Genomic DNA, 26,692 nt, shown 5'->3' on the forward strand with positions numbered 1-26,692 from the left:
CTCGGTCTCGAGCACCGTCTGCACCGCGCTGGAAGCCTCGGTGGCCCAAGTGATCTCTGCCTCTGACTCTGCACCGTGGAAAATGGAACAAGGTCGAGCGAGGGAAAAAACAACCTAAGTTAGGGGTAGAAGCCCATGGAACTCACCCTTAGCCTTCAGCTCCCAGCGTCGGGTCTCGACCTGACAGGCCTCGGTCTTCTCCTTCCAGCGCAGGGCCTTGGCCTGGGAAGCCTCGGCGTCCTCCTTCAAGCGCTGGGCCTCGACCCGAGAAGCCTCGGCCGCCCTGGAAGCTTCACTCCCTAGCTCTGCGTCACACAAGGGAGTTAGGGAGCGAACATAAGAAAAAGAAAACAAAATGAGGGGACTAAAACTCACCCTCGACCGTCCCCCTCCAAACCACAGCCTCGGTCCGCGAGGCCTCAGCTGCAGCAAGGGCCTCATCCAAGGCACCTTTTGTCAGCTGGTGCGCCCTCTGTTCCGCCCCTAGCTGCCCCGTGAGATCCGTGGCCGAGGCCATAGCTTCAATGGCTCGGCCCCTGAAGGCATTCCGATCCCTGACTGCGTGGGTAAGCTCCTCCTCCAACTCCTTCACCCGCGCCGCCAGAGGGGCGAGCTACATCTAGGCCGTGGCCGCCTCGACCTTCGCGTCGGCACAACGAAGGCGGAGGTCCTCTACCTCCGCGCTCCACGTCGACAGGAGCTCGTTAGCACTGGCAAGAAGGCCCTTCTGCCGCTGAAGCTGGTCCCAGACGCCCCTCTCCCGCCGGAGAAAGACCGACTTCCCAAGCGACCGGGTCTCGAGCTCCTGGGGAAGCAGAACAAGGGTCATTGATTGCAACAAAACCAGAAAAGGACAACGTCGTGCGAAAAAGGAAAACGCGAACCTGGGCGACTCCGGGTAGTTCGTCGGCCACCACGGACAGGGCTGTCCATAGCGACCGCTCTACCAGCTGGCGGTATTGCTCGAAGGTGCCCCAGCGCCCACCCTCAGCCGTGTCCTCAAGGGCGAACAGAGGCTCCCCCTCAGGATCGTCCCGGCTTCACCACAGTACTCACGGGTGATCCCACCCGCGAGGCTCGGGTCGCGCCCGCACGAGAGCCGAGCTTCCCTCATCCAAGACCAGCGCCGACTGTTCCACGGCACCGGCATCCTCGGCGTCGACCACCTCCCGCACCTAGGAAGTATCGTCGGAGGAGATCGGATAGACCTCCACCTCCCGGGCGCTCTCTCGCAACAGCGGCGATCCCTGAACCAAGGGCGCCACCGTAGCCTCCGCCGCCTTCATCTCTGCCTCCCGGACAGATGGCCTCGCTGCCATTACGACGGCCGTAGTGGCCTCGGGGGCTCCAACCTCCGCCATCGTGGCCTCGGAGGACGCAGAAACACCGACCGCGGCCACTGTGGTCTCGGTGGTCTTGGGCGCCCTGTCCTCCGTCGCCTCAGCCTCGGAGACCCCCGGGGCCTCGGCAACTAAGGGCACGCTGGCCCTATCCAACCCGTGAGCCTCGCCCCCGCCGAGCAGAAGCGCTCCCTCCCTCGTCTGGGTAGGGGCCGCCTCGGCAGCCCCCCCCTTGGGCGGCCGGCTCCTTCGGGTCAACCCTCGCTGACGTCGCGCCGCGTTGGATAGCGGCTTGTGCCTCCACCACCCAGTGGGAGGAGGAGCCGAGGCTCGCCTTAAGTGCCTTAAGGGGTGCCAAGGGGAGCTCGTCCGTAGGCCGCTTCCGACTAAGGGAAAATAACCTACAGGGTCAGCGCGAGACCAAAAAAGCGAACGGAATGCACTATGACCCTGCCAACAATACACTTACCTTGAACGGGGCGGCAACCGCTTTGCCATAGCAAACCTTGTCCGCAACGGCGGAGGCGGCGGCAGAGGCATCGCCTCCGTATCCATCGGCGTCGGTCGGTCCTCGAGGGACCCCGGCGCCCCTTCGGTCCTCTGTAGGGGCAGTGGCGTCGCCTCCACCACCGCTTGTTCCACCACGACCACCGAGCCCAGCGGGCTGACGGCACATTTGCCCAACACCCGCGCCTCGAGCATGTCGGCCTCGGCCCCGGAGCGGGCAACCGCTGGCCCTGGGTCCGCTTCTCCTCCCCCTCCCGGGGGTGCCGGGCTGCTTGCCGATGCCCCGGGCGCCACCTCCACGACGTTAGGAAGGTGGTCCAGGGGACCTCGCCCCAGTCATCCCCGTCCGAGGCCTCCGTCGACGGCGACGTCGACGGGGATTCCTCCAATGGGAGACCATCCTTCCGTTGTTGACGGCAGCGCTTATCCAGCTCCTCGCACGCGACGATGTGCTTCGTGCGCTTCGCCGCCTTGGTGTCCTTTCACTTCTTCTGCGCATCGGCGTGCGCACGGTTGATCGCCCGCCGCCTTGCATCCTCGGGAACAGGCGGCGGAGAGGAGCCCACGTCCCTCATCCCCTGCAGGAACAACGGATGCGCATAAGGAAACAAGGGGTAAGGGGAGATTGAGGAGGCTCGGAGGCTACAGCGGTACATGGCTTACCAGCGAAAGGAACCCCCTCAATGGCCGCATCATGATAGGGGCCAAGTTGCCGCCCCTCAGCTTCGCCTCTACCGTCTTCCCCACCCGACGAAGAATTTCCTCGTCGGAAAGGGCGGAGGAGGACATCCGGCTGCCCTCAATGGGCTCACCCGGCTTCATCTCGAACAGCCGCCACCGCCGAGCCATCAGCGGCAACACCCTCCGGCGGTGGAAGGCGGCCACAACCACAGCCATGGTAAGACCGTGGCCCCGCAGCCTCGCCAACCCATCCAGAAGCGGCTGCAGCTTGGGCTGGTCGTCCTTCGGGACGCTGTACTTCCATCTCTCCAGGCAACTCCCCACAATCCACCCAGTGTAAGGGGGAAGTCCTCCGTCGTCGTTGCAGAGGTAGAACCAACTCGTGTACCACCGGCGATTGGAGGACGCGAGTTGGGCCGGGATGTAGAGGTGCAGGCGGTCCTAGCGCACCTGGAGAGTGCAGCCACCAGCCCTCATCGCCTTCCTCTTACCCAACGTGCCCGTCGGCTTGGTAGTATGCCCTGCCCGGAATAGGTGGAGCCACAACTCCCAATGGGGAGCAATCCCCAAATACCCCTCGCAGACGGCAACAAAGATAGCCGCCTGAGCGATGGAGTTGGGATTGAAGTTGTGGAGCTCCACGCCATAGTAGTGCGGGAGCGCCCGCATGAACCGGTCCACCGGGACGCCGAGGCCGCGCTTGTGAAAGGAGACGAAGCTCACGACATAGCCGTTGCGAGGCCTCGGCTCCGGCTCGCCGTACAGAGCAATCCACTCTGGCCTACTGGGGTCTGTCACCGGGCGAAGGAGTCCACCATCGACAAGCGACTGAAGCATCTCCTCGGTGATGTCCGACGGGTCCCAGGGGTCCGCCTCGACAACAACGATGTCGCCGGCCATGGGTGCGATGGAGGAATCGGGTGCGGCGGTGAGTTTTTTCTCTCTCTCCCACACTCTCGCTTTTTTCTCGCTTTCTCCCTAGGCTCGCTCTTCTCTCCTCTTCTTCCCGGCAAGGAATACAAGATCGATCTCTCAGACTGGACGTAGGGCATCAATTGCCTGAACCAGTATAAACCTTGTGTCTCTTTGCATCACCATCCAGAATCGGGAGCATGCAGTTCAAATTCACTAGTTGGTTGAGGACCCCCGGTCCGAAACACCGACAGAGCTAGAGAAAGCACGTCCCTAGTCTCGGTCAGCATCATTGTGTATATGGTGCTATCAAAGGATTTATACAAGACCCTATTGGAGGAAGTATAGAAGAATAGTTGAAAACGGTCCCTTATCTTATAGGACTACCCCTCCACGTGAAGTATGCATTGTGCCCTGCAAAAATAGCCCACCAGTCCAATGCTTGTGTATCGTTGAGCTAGTGCCTAAATCAACGGTTGAAGTTGTTCCCTGGGAAGCATATGAGGAAAACCCTAGCCTCCATCCTCAGCGAGAAAGGTACCACTATCATAAAAAGAGTTAAATACTGTGAACACACTTCCCAATGTGTAAATCAAAGGAAAAGAAGAGCGGTAAATCTGTCGAGATTTCATGGCACTAAACCAGTTATCTTTAAGCCAGTGATTAGTGGCTCAACCATGGTTGAATTCACACCAAACTTGGTGATCTCATTCCTTGCTTAAGGTACTTCAATGTCTTAAGTTGGTTTGAGGATTGGTTGAGTAAAGCATCAGATTTGAGAGATGTTTTGACAGTTTGGTCCCAAAATTTCAGAACAAAGCAGTTTTGGTAGATGATTTGTTTGGATAGTCAAACAGTGTCCATTTGATCTAAATTTTGGTCAGTAGTTAAAGGACTCTTGGATCTAAATGCCTACCAAAATTGTGCACAATGGAGCAGTAGTTTGCAGGGTATGAACTAATTACCGAGAGGTACAAAATCTATGATTTCTCTGCTGACTACTATCATCCCTCATATTAGATGGTTGTGTTTGTAGTTCAGGTCATATTGGCAATGTGATGATTGTTAATACATTAGATGCCCTAGAGAAGACTACTTGCACCCCTTTGTGCCACACTTTTGCCCTCTCATATCAACAATGTTGAGCAGTCCAAGGTTCTACAAGTCAATTTGTACCATTACAAGTCATAAACAATTTGAAAAGTGTCAAACAACATATTTTAGATTATGATTTTGAGTTGTTGATTGACATTAGAAAGGAAGCCTCAATGTCAAAAGTAGTCCAACCAGGCGAATTTTGTGACAGTGCAAGTCAACCCAACTTACTGTGCCACTGTACCATGAAGGCAAATTGTGCTCAACCTACTTGGTGGGGTACTGTTTCTCTAGTTAGTGAATAGTCGCAACCTTTGTTGTCCTCCAGACCTTGTTATCATCCTTCTTCAGTAATGATTTCCAAGGCGGACTTGTCCTTTGGTACCTTCCATGTGTTTTTACCTAAGAGGTTGTCTCAGATTCAACCTAGATAACTATTGCTGCTTCGATCCGAGGATTCCCTCAAATCATGATCATCGAAAACGCTGAGTAAACAGAGTCAGCTATCACATTCACCGCTCACTCAACGGACTCAGATAATAAGTGTTATCGTTAGAGAAGGAGAATTGCACACATGGAACATTATGTAGTTTTCCATCGGTTGACATCTAAGTGATTGAACGGTTACGGCCGGCATAGATATTATTTGTTGGTTAGTTGGTTTCTTACAACCTCAGAGGATGCTTACCCGTTTGTGATTTCATCCCTTATGAAAGGATGTACTCAAGCTACTTTGGTAGAGGACAACTTTTTGAACTTAATTTGTGAATGAATATGGAACCATTGTAATGAGTAGCTTTCAAAAGCTTGCAGTCTAGTGCAAAGTTCACATGGTCCATGCTATATTCACTAAGGAAATAGAGATTGTGGGTAATTAGTTTATGCTCCGTAGTACTATCCATATCCTAAGAACAAAGTATTGTGCTATCTTGGATTCCTCCCAAAGTAACAATGCTTATGGAAGAAAACGAAGGAAATTCTTCAAACAAAACTTACTATGAAGAGCAAGTATCAGAAAGTGTCTTGACCAAATTAGCCTCTCTGATACTCTAAAGTTAAGTAGCCTAATGCTATCACTGATGTTGGAAAATGGATGACATGCTTCTCCTCCCTTAAAAGTTTTTCGCACCGAATCTTGGGGCGAGATTCCATAAGGGGGAGGGTTGTAACACCCTAGGTGTTTGTCACCAGTTAAACAATGGGTTTGAGCTCAAACATGACATGTTAAGTGGTGATGAAGGTGTCAAGATCAAATCTACAAGAGTGAGCTCCAACTTAAACTTGGACAACACACCCTTACTTACATGTGGACCCTTGTTAAGATTATGAAGAGTAATGTTAAACATGCTTATTTCATGTACATTACATCAACAAGCATCTATCTTGACTAGTGGAAAAGTTTCATGAAGTTTGGAATCAAGAAGTCACATGAAATGATAAGTTACAATTTTTCTTGGATTGCTTTATTAAGTAAATGGGAATATGAGATGTCGAGCAAACCTTGCAACCTTGCTCAAACAACTCTAATTGAGCTCATGAACAAAAGCTATGAAGGGTTCATGTTGAGCAAATGCCCATAAAATGCTTCAATGGATCAAAAAGGATGATTTAAGCATATTTTAGATGTTGTTTTGACCAAAGTAGAACTATAAGTTCTATACTTGTTCAGAGGTTTGACCTTAAATAAAAGTTGTAGTCCATATTATGTAGAACAAACTTTGTTTTTGGACCAAGAGGTAGATAAGCTTGTAAGCAAGTCAAATAGAGGCTTGAAGATTGAACAACTGCTGTCTTAGGCTCCCAGAAATTTTTTCTAAGTCACTGAAGTGACAGCAGCAAGTTAACTTCTTTGCGACATTTTATCGTCCAAATTCATGTGGTAGCTTAGTTGGATTCCTTAAAATGAGTTGAAGTACCTTTCATGGTGAAAACAATAAATTAAGTCTCATCAAATTTGGGGTTCATTTGGATCTTCAAAAATAGTTTCTGAAACAACAAAAGTTTACTTTGTCACTTAACTGACATTACCATGTCGGCATTCCACGTTCTTCAAATTTTGTTAAGTACCTTGATTTGGTACCAAAATAAAAGTTCGAGTATACATGGTGGAGAATTGCATGTAAAATTGTGGCACTCGTTTGACTTCGTTTTGACCACCAATTTGGATTTTTGTTTGTCGCTGTCAATATGTTGACACTATCAATTTGGAGCTTAATGCGTCGCTATTGGAGAGCTCTAATGGACTGGCATCCTAAATAGGGGTTGAAGAGCATCAGGAGAGGAACAACTTTGCTTCAAAGACCATAGCCCAGTGTGGCCCGTAAGCAGCCCTAGCACGTCCTCCAAAATTGGATGAATCACACCCGCCACCTGTTCGACCTTGTGCCCACGTGTCTTCCATGTGCTGGCCGCACCCCCACCATGGTTGATGTGCATCCCACCTCCTCTACCAGCGCCGCTGCTGATGGGGAGGGCCTGAGTGCACTCCTTCCCATCCCTCACTCGCCTCTCCACTCTCCCAGGCGCTGCTCTCGCTCTCCCTCGCCTTGGCTCGCGCGCATGGTCACCATGGCCACCATTGCCAAAGTCGACCAAGCTCCGACACCACTCCTCCACATGTCCTCCTCTGCTCTTGAGGCTAAACCCATCACCCTCACCGTTGCATGCCGCGCCTCCCTAGCCCCTTTCCCAGCGCCGTCGCCGCTCCATAACTGAAGCCGCTAGAGCACCAGCCATCGGCACCACCCGCCTCCATGGCTAGCCTGACTCGGGCCACCGCAAGCCAAGCTACGGGCTCCTCATTGTGCGTGTGGGCTCCCTGGTACTCCCCACCACTGCTGGCCACCGTCCGCCAAGGCCGGCCGACCCCGGAGCCGACCGACCGACGACCGCCGTAGTCACAAGCAGCTGGTGCTTGTGGCCATGCCACCACAGGCAAGCCCCTACCACGACGAGCCCCTTCACGGATGCGCGCGGACCCCCTGGCACTCCGCCGCCGCTGCTCGCCGCCAAAGGACGGCCACCTCGCCAAAAATCGAGCCGCCGGCCATCTCCTCTATTCTGAGTCGCGTGAAGGACCTCGCCCATGAATTCAATGAAAGGGAAGGGCTTAACTACAAAGTCTATGACTCAGTTGAATAGTGCCTAGAAGGACCTATTCATTGGAATTTATTTTCATGGAAGTTTAGGGGCCTCGATGCAATTGTGTTTTCCTTTTATGCTTTTAAATCGGCTGAACTTTGGAAAATCGTAGTAAATTGTAGAAAAATTGTAAAATAGCAAATGATGACTTTTTGGAATCTTTGTGAGTAGATCTACATTGTAGAGTCATAATATGATATATGTTAGTAGAAAGTTTCTGATGTTTTTATTTATTCTTATCAAGTACTTTTAAAAATCCTTTTAAGTTGTTGGATGTATATCTTGAGTTATAGAAGTCCAAAAATGGTAGTTCCAGTTGTGTTAATCTTGTAATGACATGTTCTAGCTAATAAAAATATTAAACATGCTAGTTGTATACTGTTTTTATAATATTTTGATTTAATCTTGTTAAATCGACAATTTTAGCTTGTTTTGCTTGTTATTTTCATATCTAAAGTTGTGGTGCTCCAATTGCTGTGAAATTTTTATAGTTGGCAAAAGATTCTATGTGTGTACTATGGTAAAAATTTATGAGCATTGGATGCAGCATGATTGAATTATTGATTTAACTTTTTTATTGTTTCATAAATGGTTTTAAATAAGTTATAATTTTTATGTAGGTGTAAAAATGGAAAATATGGTTCCACTACCTTTGTATGATGTTGTACTACCATAATAACATATAATATTTCTATATGTTTATAGAAAATAATGATCTTTAGATTTATCTTGCTTTACATGTTTTCTTGCAATAGAAATTTATCTTTTTTATAGTAATTAAATTATAAAGCCTGAGCATGTGAAATTTGTACGGTAGCCATGTTTTGATAACATATACCACTCATAAAAATCTCAGCCCCAAACTAGTTGTTGTCATACACCACTAAAATTTATATATATGTTTATTAGAAAAAAGAACTAATAAAAGCATAATTGTAGATAAAGCTTGTAATTGTATTTGGTGATGCTTTGAGTGATTGGTGTTCAATATTGTTGCTAAGTATATTAGTCGTGGTTGAAGTTCTTGAATGGATCATGTGTGTAAGCTCTTTGTTAGCAAACAAGTGAAACATCAAATTGTTATATTCTGAAATTGCTGCATGTGCATTTTCTATTATAATGATAACTTTGTGATGCAAATGATGTTTTCTATAGATATGTTGAATACAAAAGTTGTAGATAATTTTATTATATTGCTTGTATTGAAATTTCATGATTTTAGGCCTGATGGTTTAGGAGTTATAGATTTGAGAAGTTTATTGTCAGGTTTTACATGCTCTCTATATAAATTTGAATGATTGTGTTGTTTGACTTAGCTAAGCTTTGAATCATGTCTTGGAGATAATAGAAGAAGTGTAGTTATTTTCATGAGATTTCCAAATTGTTAAATATCACCCCTTTTGGTACTCTAAATCTCCAGTTATGAGCTTGTGAAGTGGAGTGACAGATTCTGTCCTAATCTAGATAGAGATGTCTTCTTTGTGATGTTTGACCTAGTTAACTTTGGAATTAACTTGTGGTGTTTATAACAAAGTTGTGAATGGTTTGATAAGATTTCTAAAAAGTCTAGAACCACCTTGTTGTGAAAGCTAGAACTCAACTTATTGCTGTCTGAAGTTGCATGTCAGATTCTGTCCATGTTTTGGACATAATTGTTGCTTTGTGTGTTTAAGGCCAAATAATTGTTGAATCACCTAAGGATGATAATAAGAAAGCTATAGATAATTTAATAATATTTATATATAGTTAAGGATGATGCTTGTTGGATGATTAGAACTCCAGTTATATATTTCTGAAGTTAATGTCAGTTTTATGTCCTTATCGGTACAGACCTAAGATATTAGCACATTTGATCATGTTAACCTATGAGTTAGCTTTTTGAATGAATAATAAAGTTGTAGAAAATTTCATTACCTTTCCAGAAAGTCGAAGATCACTTTTATTGAATGATTGTAACTCCAGTTATGGTTGAAACACTCGACTGCTGTACTGCTGTCCAAATTCTGTGTATGCACTTAAGTTGATTACCCATTCTTGATGTTGCTGGTGCATGCTCTAAATTATGTAGCCCTACTTACATAGTTGAATGACTTTCTCTCTAGTGCTTAAATCAGTATGATGTGACCATTCTTCATATTCATGCACTTGCATTATTGCATCTCATCTAGGTACGCTAGATGCACCATGTGAAGGACGTGATGATGGAATCGAACCAGAAGACGGTGCTGGTGGACCTGTCCCAAAAATGGAAGGACCCCTGGAGTACATGCCTGAACAAGAGATGCTCGCTAAGCAAGTGTTGTCTAACAAACACTAACATAGTGTTGGATCATAGGCAAGCCCCGGAGCATTCTAGGCCTCCTATGTTTTCAAACTATCAACTTGAGTCATTTTATGTTGATGCATTAAGTACTAGGAGTTGATTGGAACCACTTGTTGCATATATCTTCCTTGTCTAGATATATATATCTTGAATCCTATGTAGGTCCGGGATCGAATATATGCTTAGCCATGCTTAGTCGGTAGAAGTCGGGTGATTACCTATCACCTGCATGATATAGGCTGATAACTAATCATGATTGACTATATTTGCTAGCGTGGAAATAACCATATGTCAATGAATAAAGGAGACCAGGCGAGATCATGATAGAGAAGCAACAAGGCATGGAGGTCTTGGGTGCCTATCTATCCCCGTCTGTGTCGATTAAGGACCGATTCGTTGTACGTCCTCATATCATGTTGAACGCATGCCTAGCACTTAGCTGGCCGGATCCGATGATACGACCGCGAAGTCGAGTAGCTCAATTCAGGCCAGGCCCCGATAAGTAGAAGTGCGCACACTAGAGGCAGTAAGGATGTACGGAGAGCCAATGGCGTGAGTTCAAGGGCGGGTTTGAGTCTCGATCTTCCTAGCAGATTGGTTGAATCTCTGATGGTGCGGTGCTGATCGGACCCGCGACTGCACCTGAATTGTACCAAAGGTGACCTGAGGCTACGTTGGCTTAGGTGTGCCTCGGTTTGTGTTAGGAATACATTTCCCAGCTGGGTAGGAATCGATTCGAATCTCCGTCTCTCCCCGGATAGTGAGAACTTGACTAAGTAGTGACAACGTAACATTAATTAATGATATTTGATGGTTATGATGAATATGGAAATGCTACACCGGCTATGGTTACTATTGCCTGTTACTAAATGATATTCCACATGTTTGGCACATGTTAGTTGCTAATCTAGAGATGAATAGCTATAATTAACTTGATTACCGAATTATAAAATGTATAGCTCAACTAGTGGCTTTTATGCAAAATTTTGTCAAGCAAGCTCCACCTATAATGCCTTACATACTCCTTGGTGTCACTTTATTTCTAGTTTATGACGGGTAAGTCTAGCTGAGTACATTCGAGTACTCAGAGTTTATCCCACCATGTTGCAGGTGAAGTTCTTGGCCTACTGAAGATGGTGGTTAACCGCTAGTGGGCACGGTGACTCTATATTTATCTCTCATCTATATGCTTTTATCTGAGGATGTCACTTATGCTAGCAATGTATTTGGAACTTATATTAATATAATCATTTGAAAGCTATGTTGTTTTCACTAATCGTTTTTGAAATCCAAACTTGTATTATTATCTGTGAACTCATTGTAAACATTATTTCCGCTGCAACTCTGTGTATGCGATGTGTATTTGCTTAATCATGCGATCTTAGTTATGATGTTGATTCACTGAGGTCCTTCGTGATACTCGGCGGACTACCGGGTTTATATAAGTGAAAGCATGCGCATGTCAACGTGTTAGCGGGGACAACAATACTTGATCTTGTATAAATTGGGTGGTTCTGTTGCACCATGGTCTAACGACCCAGATGCCGCCCTCGTCGAGTGAAGCTCCAGATGTGCGGAGCTTGGCACCTTGACACCAGGAGAGACAAAGTGGTCCTCGTGAATTGCTGGCGTGATGGTGACTCCCCCGGACTACTCCCCTTCAGGTTGTTCTAGAGGCTGCGCCTGTGGAACCAGAGATCTTAGGGCCTGCTCGTTGCGCTCACCGAGATCCAGCACTGAGTGCTCCAGCTCGTGGACATGATGGTTGACTTTGGGCTTCTAGGTGAGTATGTCCGTCCTCAACGCCCTCATCTCCGTCATCGAACTCTTGAGTTCGTTGATCTCCTTGGAGTTCTCCCCCAATATCGCCAGGATCTGCCCCAGCTGCTCCTCCGGTGTCACCAAAGCCATTTGTCTACAGGTGAGATATGGATGCGATGCCAGAATAGCGAACTTCCCCACAAATCGACTCGCATGCTTGGGAATTACCGAGAAATCTCCGGCGGCAGCAGCTCACTGTCCTCCTGAGACCTCAATCGAACCCGAAACGTTTGCGAATTCGATCGATGGAATGCAGAAATTCGAGCGACTATGGATCGAGTGGCTCCAATACCAGATGTAGCCGAACTACGATAGATCAACGATAGTTTTGAGGTATTTCTAGGTGGAAACTCGGTCGGTCGCCGGCCGATCAATGAGATCGCCGCACGCCGCCGCTGCCATCACCTTCAGGCACGGTCAGGTTCTCGTCCGAGTTCGAGTCCTTGACGGTTCTCGTTTTGCATTACAAAAGGAAACCGCAATGGGCTTTCTCATTCTTGGCCACGCAGGGTCCCTCAATTGATCCAGTCCGGCCCATAGGCCCGGCTGCTGGGCTTCCTTGTACGCGCGAGCCTAGGCGCCCTTCCCGCCGAGTCTTCATCAGAGCTCGCTCCCTTCTCCTTTCCTCCGCTGGAGTCAGCAAGATCGCTCCCAGCAGTAGTGGTCGTTGTGCCGTCGGTGACACAATAAACACTACATACTCCCATTTTCAGGTGCACAAGATACCACAAGATACCAAGATCAATGAACACTACAGCTCACTCTTTAGCTTATCACGCTTCTAATTCCACTGTTGCTACAAGTCTTCTCATGTACTGCTGCTCAGCACAGGGAGCTACCTCTCTGCCTTGTCAAATTGGCTCTATCCCATCTCAAATGGGATGATTGTAATCTACTGTCCGTAAGATGCTGTTAACTTTAATGAATGCCACTTATCACAAAAAAAAATCATCAAGCACAATGAGAGCAAATCTTGTGCTTGCGTCAAATATAGTTCAAGAAAATCTTGTGCTTGCGTCAAATATGTCAAATTGGATAAATTCAAGAAAACGACAAGAGTACTATTGAGTATTGACCAAATTGCTGCGGTAAAAAAAAAGTTTAGTACTTGCGTCAAATATAGTTCCGATGCATTATTAATTTCTTATTACAATTCAGCGCCTTTGAAATGTCTTAAACTTCTTATTCAGGGGAAATGTCGCAAAAAAAAATTTCAGGGAAATGTCTCCGAATTATTGAACATTGCAACACCTTTTTTTCCCCTTTTGACAAAGTGAAAGGTGAAAGCTTGATTAGAAATCTATTTCGGCCTAAACACAGAAATTTAATGAACAGGTGCCAAGTGCCAACTTGCGCTAAGATCTGGAGCAAACATTCTTCAGGATGGATCTGAGGTTTCTCGTCTCAGTAGCAACACATTCCCGGTCAAACAGAGCAGAGACCACAGCCACACCTTTCAGATTTGGGAACCCAAGCTCCATTACCGAACCTGCATTTCCAGCATTGATGCCGCCGATGGCCACCACAGGCAGCTTCGAAGCCAAGCAGACTGTCCTCAAGCCCTCAAACCCTAAGGTGAGATTGTTCTCCTTCGTTGAGGTTGGGAAGACACCGCCACAGCCGATGTAATTTGCACCATCCTTCCATGCTTGCTCGGCCTGGGCTGGGGTTTTACATGAGACGCCAATGATTTTTCCAGGTCCTAGGAGCTCTCGTACTTCCCATGCTGGCATGTCTAATTGACCAACATGGACGCCATTTGCGTTGCACACCAGAGCAACATCTATGCGGTCATTGATCAGTAGCGGCACTCCACTGGACTTGCAGATTTACACACAAGCCTTGGCAGCTTCCAAGAACTCCCGTGTATTGGCGTCTTTTTCTCTGAACATTGGAAATTGAAAGCACGGTCAGTGAAATCAAATGAAGAGACTGAATCACAAGAGGAACTTTGGTCGTTTTCAAGAAAGATAACCTCAGTTGGACAATGGTAGCACCACCTTCAATGCCAGCTTTCACGGCATCTTTTATTGAACGACCCCACTTCTTGTTCATCAGAGTCTGTCACTGCATACAGGAAGAGGTCATCTGGATTGAACTTTTGCAGTGATCCTGATAGGACTTTATGCCCTATCGGTGTTGCTGCGCAGGTTATAGGGGTGGAAGAGGGGAGGGCGTGGTCTGTACTCGACGTCGGCGAGAGCGGCGGCTGCTGCAGCAGGCCTAGAGTTCACGTAGCGCTACAGTAACGCGGATACTGTTCACGCGAGGGAGAGGGCAGGGACGGCTGGCTCCCAAGGGAAGCCAGCAACTTAATTGTCGCTTTCTACTTAATTCTAATCATCTCCGATTACAAGTATTTATCCTTCCCTATAGATGCTATAATTAAGGAACTATATCTATCTCTAAGAAAATACCAAATAAGCGATAAATTGGGCCTCTAAGCCCTTAACAGACCAGCTCCCCTAGCCACTATTGGGCCTGCGCCTGGCATAGGGGACGCAGGTCATAACAGATCCCATCTTGTATAACGGAGACTTGAGCTCGAAGAGGTGGTCAAAAGGGCCCTGAGGTCCATTTCCAATCACAAGATCTTTGCTGTGATAAAGAGCAGATTCCACAAATTTCTTCGCAACCTGCCAAGATCATGTATGGAAAATAAAACACAATGTAAGATACTAATATTAACAGTGAACCTGAAAAGATGCATAAAAACAATTAAAAATCTTATTATTAAGAGCAGTGAACCTATGTATAGTGCTAAACTGCTAATCAAGGTTCCAAAACTATTAGGAACTGACTTAAGCACCCAACTAAGATATTTAACAAAAGAAAAAACCACCAGGGATCTTATGATTGACGTGATTTGAACGCATATTCTTTGGCAGTGAGTCACAGCTCGAAACAGCCAAGGGAATGCTCTAGATTCTTTGCAGTAAAAGTGCCTTGCAATATGTCATCTAACACAACACAAATTACCACCAGTCACATGCCAATTTTCCAGACCTTTGTACTAAAGAATAAAGATTCACCCCATCGCAGGGGCGAATTTACGTAGCAAGTTTTGTAGCACAAAACAAATCCAAGTAAATATGAAACTGATTCGAAAACTGTTTCAATTTATGTCCCATTCGTTGCCAAAGAATTATTTTTCTAGTGATAAATAACATTTCAGCAGATAATTTGCCTCAATTGTTTTGAATTATCATCAGGTATCAGTGTGTGACAACTTAAATGCTAGTTTGCAAACTAACCTGAACAGCATGCAGCATTGTTGCACCTTTGGCTAATTCAGCAGCAATACATGGCGCCTAGTTCAATCGGTTAGGTGACCCAGCGGCACTCCTCAGGTCCTGGGTTCGACTCCCCGTGGGAGCGGATTTCAGGCTGAGGTTAAAAAAATCCCCTCGCCCGTCCCCATGTGCCAAAGCGCAGTGGAAGGCTCCGGCCCGGTTCTCACAGGGTTACGGCACCTCCTGCGTCAGGATTGGGGCAGGGGTTCGGGGGTTTTCTCGATCTGTGTGAGAAGATCTTCTTCTTAGTAAGAAAACCCGGGGGCCGTCATAACCCCCCGCAGGTTGAGTTTTTTTTTTACATGAAGCTAACATGCAACCGGTTCCATGTGTGTTACGGGTCTTTATACGCAGGCCACAAAGCTCAGTGAACTCCTTACCTGATGAAATAGGTCAGAACATGTATAAGGACGGTAAAAAGGGAGGAATGAAACAAGTTAATCGACAGAACAGAGTAGTATTGAATTGTTCAAATATACCATCAAATAATACATCAATTGCATCTGATGAATCTGGCATATCCCCACCTTTCACAAGCACATATCTTCAAATGGTAAGATTGTATTAGCAAATTATTCATCAATCACTATATGCATTTTTAAAGAGGACATTCACTAATGTAATTAACAATGGAGTCAAATGAAGAGCTTTCAGCTAGCAAGGCACAGTGACAAGGTTTAGTGCCTATTCAAGACAGGGAACAATCATTGTCATGAGGAAACTTGTGTTTGGTTTAAATGGTAGGGACCGTTAGCTCCTCAAGATGGAACTAATAGAACTTTATATATTCAGGCATGATAAATCAACATAAGAACCATGTATAGCTTGCTTGTAAAGCTGGAAATCTGGAACAGAGGGAAATTATGTAATACTATTCAATAATGATTTCATCCATATCACCACTTAATGTGCCTTTTTCATTTATACCATTAGCCTGTGTCAATGACAATGACATGTAGGACCAGACCCCACATCTCATTTAATACTAGCTTGATGGTATAGATGGAAACTGCATCTTAAATGGTTGTATGGATGCAAGAACCCCATGGTTCCAAGCTTATGACAACTATGGTAGCAAGTTTGGTTCGAACGATATACTTAAAAGATTCATATAGAACACTGGGGGGTCAGGCAGACATTCCCCTATACAGATGTAAGATAAGATGCACAAGAACGTGATAGCACACATATAGGGTAAGAGAACAAATAAGGTAAACAGAACAAATTTACAGAAATAGAGAACACATACTTTGGACCAAGTTTGTAGATGGATTCAACTGCATTGCGCATGTCAGAAATTGTATGCAATGATACATCCCCAAGTAACTTAGATGCTTCTCTCACATTAGGAGTGACTATATCAGCCATAGAAAACAGTTCATCCCTGCTCATAACAATTGCAAGAGCATGTCCATAAGTACTATGGTATTGAGGATGTAACAGCAATAATAATCCAACAAGAACTCATAAATGCATACCGAACAAAACAAATATTGATCCTGTACCTATATGTAGCGAGAGTAGATGGTCCTGAAAGAGTATCACCACTGGTGGACACCATGACTGGATCTACCACTAGAGCTGCCTTCAGAAGCACAAGTCGTAGCAAGTAAATAACTGAATTGGCATAGTATGCTTTCATCATACACTTGCAGCAATACAGCATACCTTTGACTGGAAACTTCCTAAGACTCTCACAGAGAACTTTAACAACTCCAGACGAAGGGAGCATCCCTGTTTTCACCTAACAAAATCAAGAACAGAAGGCACACATAGCATAAGTTCCAAGTGGAAATAGGATACAGATCAAATAGATTAAATCATAACAAACTATCAGCTAACTCCAATTTCATATGACAACTTCTACAAAAGCACATTCAGAGAAACAAGTCTTTTGGGATACAAACATAACTAAGCCAATCAAATATCATTCTTTAGGCAGAGCAATGCATTGAGGATGAAGGATTAGGATTCTAGGCTCTGTTTTAAAGATGTCACCTTAAGTGTCCAGGCAGACCCTGCTCGACTTGGCTTGCTTTGTCACCTTTGAAACCATGATTCCAGTAAATTCAAACATTATATAACGTTGGTAACTATATGCTATAAACTGTGGTGATAGCCCTTGGCAGTGAGAAATGGGAGAACAAAGTTCGATCACCTTAAAGGAAACGAAATATATGTTCGCACCTAAGCTGCCGATTTTCACAGTAAGACAACCCAATTTCATGGGAAGTTAACGCCCCAACACTTAAACTGACGTGAAATAAACTAACTAATAGAAATATTCAAACTCCTTCCATGAATCACTATTTCAAGGCTGTGCGATTCTTGTTAGGCAGAGGTCACAACTCACAAGGACTTTTTCAAGGCCTTCCATCATCTCGATGTAATGCTTTGAGAATTTAATAAATGTTTCCTTTATCGAAAAAAATGAATCACTTTGCCAAGCATAGTATCTTTGTAATCATAGCAAGAATAGTCTGTCCCAAACAAAAAGATCTCTGTTTATAGCACGCATCTCAGGGGCACTGCGTGCGTTAAGATTTGGAAGAACTAAGCCCTCATAAGACATAACTGGACCATGGCATCGTTACTGAATGGCAAAAGGCAAAAAAAGCTCACCACGTCCACCGACATGTCGGAGAGAACCGACCTGAGCTGCTCCCCCACGAACTCCTCCGGCACAGCATGGACCCCCTACATCACGACCAGATCATCCATCCCCTGTTATCGATCGAATCGTGGCGAAAGAAAGCGGGCGAGCATGTAGCAAAAGAAGGGCGGGGGAATCGGGCATAAGGTGCCTGGACGCCGACGGTGTTCTGTGCGGTGACGGCAGTGATGACGGAGGAGCAGTAGGCTCCTAGGGTGTCAGCCCTTGGCAGCGGCGGGTCACCGCAACGTGAGCACGACAACGGATTCGGCCGGAGAACCCTGACGTCGGCGAGGTTGCCCCTCTGCCATGCGTGCTATTTGGTATTTGATAATTGGTCTCCGTCTTACAGAGTCATGGGCACTTAAGTGCCATACATTTTCTGGCCTGTGGGCCCACAATGTCATACAAGAATGAAAAACGTAAACGGCTAAATGCATTTGCTTCTGCAGATGACGGCTTCCGGTAGTGCACTCTGTGGCAGCCGGTGCACCTGGGCTGACACCTCCCCCGCCTTGACTTGTCGCTTGCCCCCAAGCTAGCGCTGTAGGGAACCGATGCTTGACCACGTAGTAGTCTTCCCAGGTGGTCATCGAGTCTGGCAGGCCGACCCACTGGAGCTTCACTTGAGGAATTGCTGCATTGCCCTTCTTCACCATGCGATGCTCCACGATCGCCCTTGGTACGGTATCTGCAGCTTCAAAATCTGTCAAAACTGGCAGTGTATCATATACAGGTGTGTAATCTTGTGTGTATGGTTTCAACTGTGATATATGGAAGACTGGGTGTATCTGAGCGTCTGGTGGGAGTTTCAGCTTGTATGCTACTTGACCAATTCTCTGGATGACAGTAAATGGTCCATAGTATTTGTATGATAGTTTGGGATATGGCCTGTTTGCCACAGTTGATTGTGTATATGGTTGCAGCTTCAATAATACTTTGTCACTGACTACAAACTGATGATCTGTTCTGTGTTTGTCCGCCTGTATTTTGAACTTGTTCTGTGCTCTTGCTAGATGTTGTCTGAGAGCTTGAATGTGCTATTCCCTGTTCTCAATTTGCTCAGTCACTGAAACTGAGGTTGTCTGAGTTGTAGTAGGAAACAGACCCAGGTCAGGGTCATGGTCATATAGGGCTTTGAAAGGAGTGCATCCCAAAGAAGAATGGAGAGATGTGTTATACCAAAGTTCAGCAAGTGATAACCATGATTTCCAGGTTTGAGGGGAGTCATGAACAGCACATCTGAGATACATTTCTAAACACTGGTTCACCCTTTCTGACTGCCCATCTGTTTGTGGATGGTAAGCAGTGCTGAATTTGAGGTTTACCTTGTATGCCTTGAAGAATTCTTTCCAAAATTGACTGACAAATATGGTATCTCTATCTGTCACTATGGATTTAGGCATGCCATGCAATTTGACCACATTTTCCATGAATGTTTTAGCTATGGTGGCAGCTGTGTATCGATGTTTGATAGCTATAAAGTGGGCATATTTAGTCAATCTGTCGACTACCACTAGGATGACACTGTATCCTTCAGACTTTGGTAATCCTTCTGTGAAATTCATAGTGATATCTTGCCATATACCTGTAGGAATAGGGAGGGGTTGCAGGAGGCCCATGGGATGCTGAAGTGAGTGCTTGGCTTGCTGGCAAGTGTTGCATTGCTTGATGAAATTATCAACATTATTTTTCATTCCTTTCCAAGCAAAGTGCCTTTTGAGTCTGTGATAGGTTGCTGCTACCCCTGAGTGGCCCCCTAATGCACTGGAGTGGCAGACTGCAATGATTTTAGTTTGAAGTGCTGAATTACTGCCAATCCAGACTTTGCCTTGAAACCAAATGATGCCCTTGTCTAAAGTGTATCCCTAGTGGTCAGGACTGGTTATGGCTAGAGTTCTGAGCATCTCCTGTGCTTGAGAGTCAGTAACATAGGAGTTTTTGACTTCCTGGACCCAGACAGGCTGAACTGTGGATAATGCTTGTAGTGCCATCAAATGACCTACCCTTGATAGGGCATCAGCTGCCATGTTCTCTTTGCCCTTCTTGTACTTGATTGTGAAATTGAGGCCCATCATCCTGGTCATAGCCTTTCTCTGCATGTCAGAGTGAAGGTTTTGTTGACTCAAGTAAGCTAAGGATCTATGATCAGTTTGTATGCAGAATTCACCCCTTTCTAGGTAATGCCTCCACTTGTCTACTGCCATGATCAATGCTAGAAATTCTTTTTCATAAATGGACATTCCTTTGTGTTTTTCTCCAAGTGCTTTACTCAAATAAGCAACAGGTTGCCCTTTTTGCATCAGTACTGCACCAATACCATCAGCACAAGCATCAGTTTCTACTGTAAAGGTCTCATTGAAATTTGGCAGAGCCAATACTGGTGTGTGAGTCATTGCTGTTTTTAGTGCCTCAAATGCTGCCTGAGTATGCTGGTTCCAAACAAATGTCTTGAGTCTGAGTATTTGTGTAAGAGGTTTGGACAGTCTGCCATAATCTTTGACAAATTTTCTGTAATATCCTGTGAGGCCTAAGAATGCCCTGAGTTCAGTCATTGTCTGTGGGACAGGCCATTTGAGCATATTAGTGATCTTGCTGGGATCAGTGGAGACTCCTTGGGCTCCTATAATATGCCCTAAATATTCCAGACTGTCCTTGGCAAAAGTGCATTTGGATTCCTTGAGATACAACTGGTGCTTTCTCAGAGTTGCAAAGACTTGCTCAAGATGGTCCACATGAGCTTCCATGGAGGGACTGGAGATGAGGATGTCATCTAGGAAAACTAGAACAAATTTTCTCAAGAATGGTTTAAGGATTTCATTCATGATGCATTGAAATGTTGTTGGTGCATTTGTTAATCCAAAAGGCATAACTTTGAATTGGTAGTGCCCTTGATGGGTTTTGAATGCTATTTTGAATTCATCCTCTTGCAGCATCCTGATCTGATGATAGCCAGCCTTCATATCCAGTTTAGTGAATACCTTGGCTCCTGTAAGCTCATCCAAGATTTCTTCAATGATTGGCATTGGGAATCTGTTTTTGATTGTCATGTCATTGAGTCTTCTGTAGTCGACACAGAATCTCCAAGTACCATCCTTTTTCTTAACTAGGAGAACAGGGGAAGCAAAAGGGCTATGACTTTGTGTAATCAGGCCAGCTTGTAATAGTTGCTGCACTTGGTTTTTAATCTCTGTCTTGTGTAGTGGAGAGTAATGATAGGGTTTGGCATTGATTGGTGTGGAGCCAGGCAGTAATGAGATGGCATGATCATAGGCCCTTCTAGGTGGGAGGCATTGTGGATCAGTGAAGATATCCTTGTACAATGCCAATAGGTGTTGTAAAGCCTCTGGGTGGGCTTGCTGTTTCTGAGTGATGTGGTCAGCTTTGTGGGCCTCTTGATGAACCAAAGCAAAAGTCCATATGCCATTGCCTTTGGATGCATTGTACAGTTGAGTAGCTGACATCGATGACAACTGCAAGTCAGGTTCCCTAATGCCTTGCAGAGTGATAGACTTGCCTTGTTCAGCAAATTTCATTGTTTTGAGCTGCCAATCGAATTCCAGAGGGCTATGTGACTTGAGCCAGTCACACCCCAGTATAGCATCATATGGCTGCATATCCAAGACCACCATATCTGTTCTAAAGCTTTGTCCTTGACAATAGCATTGCAAATTGGGAACTAGTTGATTAGTAACCATGTCGGCACCATTGGAAAGTTTCACTTGCCTTGGAGGGATAGGAATAGTATGAAGATTAGCCATCTGGACAAATTGAGTACTTATGAAGCTATGAGTGCTCCCACTATCAATCAGAATGAGCATTGTCTTATCTTTGACTCTAGTTCTGAGTTTGATGCAATCTGCTTTGTCCCTTGTAGAAATAGCATTCAAGGACAATTGGCAAAATTCCTCATGCAGTGCATCTTCTGCTGCCAAGTCATTGAGAACCTCATCAGTGAGCTCTCTGTCCAGATCATTGATGGCTAAAGCATTGAGCTTGGGCTTGTTTCTTTTGGTACAGACCTCTAGATGGCCAGGTATAAATTTCTCACCACAATGAAAGCATAAGCCATTGGCTTTTCTATAATCCCTCAACTGTCTATCATTCCATAGGTTAGAGGTTTGTGTTTTGGTGTTCGGTCTGTTGTAGTGAGGTGTTCTTGCTTGATATGGAGCTCTTGTGTATTTGGTCTTCCCTCTGTCTATTACTTTCTGCTGTACTTTTGCCAATGTTGAGGCTTTGAGCACTGTAGTAGGCATTTGAGCCTCTACCATTCCCCTAATTTCTTCTTTGAGCCCTTTGACATAATGTTGGGTGAAAAACATTTCATCATAATTGGCATTATGCATTGTGACTGCATACTGCAGAGCCTGGAATTGAATGGTGTAATCTTCCACTAGCCCTGTCTGCTTGATTTCTAGTAAGTCAGTCATGGAGGATCTGAAGTCATCTGAGCCAAACTCTTGCTAAATGACATGGCAGAAATGTGTCCAACTTTTGAAGGTGTTCTTCTGTTTGAAGGCCTGATACCACCGAGCAGCATTTCCTTTCAAGTGTACTCTTGCAGCAGTGATCCACATACCTTCAGGGATCTGATAGAGATCAAAATAGTCCCTGCAGTTGTCCAACCAAACCTTTGGGTCAGAGCCATGAAAATCAGGGAAATCCATTTTAGGCATGGCTTGCTTGGGTAATCTTTGCTCTCTGTATTTTGCTGCACCGTTGTTATCATCCTAAGCTGAATAGTGGTGATCAGTCTTGATTTGTTTAGATGGTTCAGCGTTTTCCTTCTTGTTATCCCCAGCAAACACATTGTGAAAGGAGACATTGTCCTCAAAGTCTAATGCTGCACTTCCCTCTTCATCAAATGTTGAGCCTGCATCCTACTGTTGTTTTGCAGTGACCTTTGCCTCCTGTTCCATCTGCCTGAGAGTAATTCTAGCAATAGCTTCCCCATTATGCTGAACCTGCTGAGCAATGTTATGCTATTCCTGGGCATATTCATCCATTGCTGCAGACCTTAGGTCCATCTGGGCCTTCATTTGTTTCTGAGTGGTATGCATCTCATTAATTTGACTAAACATAACGTCGAGATTCTTTTGCAACTGCTTCCACCTGGAATTCTCTTCCTCAGATCTGCGCGTCATAGCTTCAAGCAGAAGTCTTGTCTGTGGGGATGGAGACAGATCACGCTTCCTTCTCGGAGCCAGATGTGCCAGCAGCAGGTTTGGTGCAAGACCTCTCCTGTTGCGTTGCTGTACACTTCACCGCCGCCTGGGAATGAGGCAAAGCCGAGGAATTTTACACTGAGACAAGTGGAGTGCAAGCACAAGAACACCAGCCCAGCAACCCAAGCTCTTGGACGCTCCCTCTCCTTACACCACCGCACCAAAATCTCCTGCGCGAATCCAGGAATTTTACACGCGAACAACTGTCGCGCAACCCTCGTCGACGGTCGATCTGTGCTAGAATGAGATAACAAGCGAGCGAATTTTGGTTGTGCTCACTTCGGTTCACGCCGCCGAACCCTCTTGTCGATGCAGAACCCCAGTCGAGCACCTGGCGGGCGTCCGATGTAGCTGCGCCGCCGGTGTCGTCTTGCTGGTCTTTGAAGGTGGCGAAGCCGGTGCTGACGCGGTCGTGAGGATCCGCGACAAGCTGGAGTGGTGGTGGTGGTGGAGGAGGTGGTTTTGGTCGACGCGGTGCTGGATCCCGCGACGAGCCGATAACTGATGGCAAGGTTGAGCGAGCGCTCGCAGCCCCACACGCCGAGGATGAATGGCTCTGAATACCAACTGTCAGCCCTTGGCAGCGGCAGGTCACCGCAACGTGAGCACGACAACGGATTCGGCCGGAGAACCCTGACGCCGGCGAGGTTGCCCCTCTGCCTTGGCGTGCTATTTGGTATTTGATAATTGGTCCCGGTCTTACAGAGTCACGGGCACTTAAGTGACATACAGTTTCTGGCCTGTGGGCCCACAATGTCATACAAGAATGAAAAACGTAAACGGCTAAATGCGTTTGCTTCTGCAGATGACGGCTTCCGGCAGCTCACTCTGTGGCAGCCGGTGCACCTGGGCTGACATAGGGCCACGCACACCTTGATGTCCGCCTGGATGCCCGCGCCGGCGCCGGAGTCAGAGCCGGCCACCGTCAGCACGTGCGGCCACGGCATCTCGCGCGCCGAGGCAACCACCGGGAACCTGCGCCGCCGGGTAGCCGAAGCAGGCGAGACCCCGGGCGAGAAGGAGGGGGAGCGGAAGAGAAGGGCGGCGGCGTTGGAGGGGCGATATGGGGCGAGGGCCGCTGGGAGGGGTGGTACGGACGCCATGGGCAAGTCCACAAGTGGAGGTTTATGGCATTGGATGGGGAATCAAACTTTTTTCATTTCTCACCTAAAAAATTCGGAGGACTTTCGTCCAACACTATTTTGCGTACGTCCGCTCCAACCACGTCTCCACTGTCTCTAACTCTCCGACCGTCCGTCCGTACTTGTTTCTTTCCACACATACTCCGTCACGCACAGCATGTACATACGAACGGTTTCTTGCTTCTCGATTAGCACACGTGGTCCGGCCATCGAGCTAGGCACGTCAAGTTTATAACTCCATCATGTATGACCATGTACATATACATACGTGTATATGAAAAAGTTCTTGATTAGCACACGTGATCCGGCCATCGATCTAGGCACTTCAGGTTTATCTCAAAATCTTGAATGAAAACAGCCTAGCATGTGGGCCAAGTCCGTGTGCCCTATGTACTCTGGCTGCATATACGTCGCATACTTCGAAGATGTCGTATTACATACATGGCCATGTGCTGAGTGCTGACTATACTTCAGTTTAATTTGCATATGAGCTTTCCAGTCTGCACTTTAGAACCATATTTCTACATCTAATCTAAAAATGTTGTAATGTCATCGTCTGGTGATACCAAGTCTTGATTCATGATCACGTGTCTGTGTCCGATAAAAATCATCCTTCACTTGGAGCTCACACATCCGTGTCCTACCCGATTACGATACAAAGACCGAATTTACGTATCCACGTCCGATACAAAGTCCTCGGACCACCGCCCCCGTGTGCAGGTCCATGTAACTTGACACATTGATAAATAACTAAAGAGAGGGAAAAAAGGTCTAAATGAATTTCAACATAGTTTAAGGTTCACAAAGCAAAATCATTTATTAGCTTTTAGTATTTTTCTGAAATGCTAAAAACCATCACCGTAGGTGTGGACAAAAATTCATTACCCGGTGCAACGCACGGGCATATATCTAGTGGATGAATAAATTATTTTTTGGAAAAAAGTCTACGTAACCCTCTCACCTATTGCTGCTCGACTACTTTACCCCCAACCTGTAAAACCAGGTATTTAACCCCCTCACCTTTGCAAAACCGTTCAAATAAGAGGCATTTACCTATGTGCCATCAAAAAAGTTTGTAATTACACATAAGCCATTAAAAAAGTTGACCGCACACAGGTGCCACTGCTCTAAACTTCTTTGTCTTACAAGCCATTCCGTCCTTATTATGTTTATTTTTCGCCGTTTGGTAGTCCTTACAGGTGGGACTGGCCAGTGAAATTGTCCATGTTGCCCTTGGGCGGTGGAGACCGTATTGATTACGATTGACAACCACCACAGTCCCTCACTCTCCCGATCTCGCTCGAGTCCTCTTTCCCCACACCCTTGCGGTGTCGTCGGGGAGAGAAGAAGACAATCTAGCCCTGCTTGCGGCTGCGGTGCGGAGACCTATCTACTTACAGGCGGGGCCCACTCGTCAGTCATCCACGTAAGCTCAAATTCCACCTCAGCGCGCCAGCGTGGCAAAACCACTATGCAAACCAGCCTAGGGGGTTATTTGAACGGTTTTGCAAAGGTGATGGGGTTAAATACCTAGTTTTATAGGTTGGGGGTGAAGTAGTCGAGCAGCAATAGGTGAGGGGGTTATGTAGACTTTTCCATTATTTTTTCATACCAATCATAAGGGGCCGTTTGGTACAGCTTATTGGACGAATTCATGAGCTGTTTTCCATCTCTCTCAGCCAAACAGGTCCGAGCGAAAGCGCTTCACGCATGAAGCTCTGAAAAAACCGGTGAGACAAGCAGGCAGCACGTGGTGAAGCTAAAAATAGCAGCTTTCTCGCACTTCGTCTGACAGCATGTGGGCTGAAAGCCCTAGTTTGGTTTTGGATAATTGATGAAACCTAGGACTAACATTTGATCTAAGTTTGTAAATTAGATAAGGTAGTCCAATCCAAGTGGTCGAGGTAGATGATGGTCATAGTGAAGGTGATGGCCACAAAAAGATGGATCAAGTGCTTCACATTTGGAAAAGAAGAAAAACAAAAACAAAAATGGGCTCAAGGCAAAGGTATAATGATAGGAGCCATTTTTGGTTTGCACTCAAGACACCATAGAGAGTGTGAGTGATTTAGGATCGATAGCCGTACTATAAAGAGGGGAAATCTTTGGCTAAGCAATTATCGAGTGCCACTAGGTGACATGACTCTTGCATATACATTAGGGACCTAGTGCGCTAACAATTAACCCTTGTAAAATAATTTGCGCTGACCGTTTTCGACCGTTGGAATCTAACGCGCGGAGTTTAAAGGGAGGACACGTGGCGGCCATCGGCCGACCAGACGCTAGGTGCGTCCGGTCATGCCTACACAGAGCAACGGCTCTATTCATTTGAGGGGATCTATAAATAGACCATTGCCGGCTTGGGGCTCACTCTCTTGGCACTTTGACATCCTTGTGAGCCTAAGCAAACACCTCCTACTCATCTCCATATCATTATTCATCATCAAAGTGAGATTGGAAGTGATTCCTAGTGCATTTGCTTAAGTGATTACATCAAATGGCACTTGGTGATCGTTGTGGCTATGGATTTCTTGTTACTCTTGGTGGTTGCCGGCA

At 46.2% G+C, this 26,692-nt stretch overlaps 1 pseudogene; it reads right to left on the reverse strand.

Moving 5' to 3' along the window:
- Nucleotides 1–12,983: 12,983 nt before the first annotated feature.
- Nucleotides 12,984–24,111, reverse strand: LOC136505254 (probable thiamine biosynthetic bifunctional enzyme, chloroplastic; annotated as a pseudogene).
- Nucleotides 24,112–26,692: the final 2,581 nt, after the last annotated feature.

This window comes from Miscanthus floridulus, chromosome 14 (genome assembly GCF_019320115.1).
Source record: "Miscanthus floridulus cultivar M001 chromosome 14, ASM1932011v1, whole genome shotgun sequence".
NCBI lineage: Eukaryota > Viridiplantae > Streptophyta > Magnoliopsida > Poales > Poaceae > Miscanthus > Miscanthus floridulus.